Raw genomic sequence first — 2,612 nt, 5'->3', positions numbered from 1 at the left:
CAGGAGTGGCTGTGTGGTAAGTAGCTTGCTTACCAACCACATGGTTCTGGGTTCATTCCCTGGGCAAGTGTCTTCTACTATAGCCTTGGGCCGACCAAGAAAATCTTGTACCTGTGTTCTTTGCCTGTATGTATATATATATATATATGTGTGTGTGTGTGTGTGTGTGTGTGTGTGTGTGTGTGTCGTTGCTGTTATGTTAAACTGCCATATGTCCAAATTTGGCCAAATGCAGTTTTTACAATATTTATTTTTGCTTGCAATAGCTAGTTCTTTTAGTCAAATTATTGTACCTCCAGCTGCTTCAGTTTCCAAGATATTAAAAATTGTCAAAGTGTAGTACAACAGTTTTTTTGCTTTGGAATGGTGAAACTATTTTTTCGTATTCTGAAAAGCAATGTTTTGGACTTACGACACTTTTACATAATAAGCAATGACATATGCATGCATATGTATGAATGTGTGTATGTTTGTGTCTGTTCTCCTGCACAGCATGTGATAGTTGTAAAGTGATTGTCACTATCATACAAGATGTGTCACACATTTTCAATATTCTGCAAGGGCAGGTCTGATTATAAGGTAATATGACACTAAGCAACAAAAGTTTTGCTACTATTAGACAAAATGGTGCAATCTGCAATCATTTTTGCTCTAGCACATCATGTTTTTGCGCTATCATTATTATACTGCTATCAAAATTACAATAATGTGAAAATTCATGATAAATAAAATAAATGTTATGTTAAGCATAAATTACCGTTATTTGGTATAAGAACAATAGCAACTAGGTGGACAAGTAATTCTAAGACCAATAAAACACAAAACAAAAGTGTAAAGTGAATATTATTAATTCTATGGTTTTCAAAATTAGCTTTGGTGTCTTCTTTTAGGCCTATGTTGCATGTTCGTTTCTCGTTCTAAAAACCAGCAGTAGTCCGTCAGCATGTTTGGTATAAGTCTGGCACTGTAGCAGCTTTCTAGCTCTCTGATTTCTTGATGAAATCGTTCACCATTCTCATTTCTTACATCACCCATATTGGGTGGAAAAAAGTCAAGATAAGAGTGGAGAAAATGAATTTTTAGAGACATTCTTGCCCCAAGTTGCTTATAAGCTTTCAAAAAATCATTCACAATTGCAACGTAGTTAGATGATCTTCATTTCCCAAAAAATTTTCTACAGGAGAAACAAACTTTTCCCAAGCAGTTTTCTCTACTGGGCTTAATTTTTCTTGAAAAAGCTCATCACAAATTATTGGGTGAATTTCCGGTCCATTAAAAACACCAGCTTTGGTCTTACTAGAAATAAATTTTTCACTGAGATATTTGAATCCTTCACCATCTTCATTCATGGCCTTAACAAATTCTTAAACAAGCCAAGTTTAATGTGTAAGAGAAAAAGGTAAATTTTCTGAGGGTCAACTAAAGGAATATATTTAACGTTGTATCTCCCTGGAGTGAAATCACTTCTCTTCGGCCACTCTTTGTGATGATAGTGATGCTTGTCATCTCTGCTGTTCCAAAGGTTCAAAAAGCACTGATGCTTTGTATACCCCACTTGCAACCCAAGAAGAAAACCAATAACTTTCCAAGTCCGTGCATATATTCCACTTGTGCTCAGAATATTTAATCAAGTGCAAAATTTTATCCATTGATTCATAAGTTTCCTTTAATCCTACAGCATGTGCAAATGGCATTGAAGATTTTTGGCTTTCTTTGCTGGAATCTATGAAGAGTCTCCATTCTTCAGGATTATGGCCGTACCCTATCTCACATAGAAGTCCTTCAACATCACAACGAAAACAGATACCATCCTTCTCCGTAAAAGATTCATGCATTTCTGTATGCCGTTTTTGAAAATACAAGCTTTTTACACCGTCATGTAAAAGATTCAATTGTTTCAACCTGGCGCCCAGTAGTTCTGACTTTTCTTTTGTTAAACCCAAGTCTGTATCTAAATCATTTAACCCAAGTTGACTTAATAAATGAGGAACTTTTGAAGATCCTGGTTCATCACAGTGATCTGCTGTATCACTCCGCATGCCTTCAATTGAAGTAGATGCAGTACTTTCTTCACTTAAACTATCTTTGAAAAAAGATGAAGGAGGTCCTGGAATAGGAATATTTTCAACAGCATGAGCAAATGATTTTAAAGCTGAAGGGCAATCTGGATAAACAATCTTGGATTTGTTCTTAGAGAAACCTGTGATGTTAATTAAGCAGAAATAACAATTGGAATGGTGGTTTGTTGGTTCGCACTATACCATTGGTACTGCAAATGGCATACTTTTCCGTTTACCATTCAGCCATTGGGTTAGTGCTATGTAGCAGTTTTTGCAACAAACATGAGGTGCCCGCAGTTTATCTTGGTCCCCAACTTTGCATCTAAAGTTAAACTTGTAATCATTTTAAAATTTCTTTGTAAGCTTATTTCTCTGATCTTTTAGTGTAAATTTTCCACACACGTAACGAAAGCTGTCCAGGTGATTAACACAAACTTTTCTGCTCATCATAACGCCATCCCATTTGAGTGAAAGATATTTTTGTTTACAGAAAAGAAAGTGGGGGAGGGTGTTGTTCCAGCAAAGCAATTTAAAAGAACTCACCTTCTCCTT

This window comes from Octopus bimaculoides, chromosome 5 (assembly GCF_001194135.2).
Source record: "Octopus bimaculoides isolate UCB-OBI-ISO-001 chromosome 5, ASM119413v2, whole genome shotgun sequence".
NCBI lineage: Eukaryota > Metazoa > Mollusca > Cephalopoda > Octopoda > Octopodidae > Octopus > Octopus bimaculoides.
Note: the sequence above shows the minus strand (reverse complement) of the source record.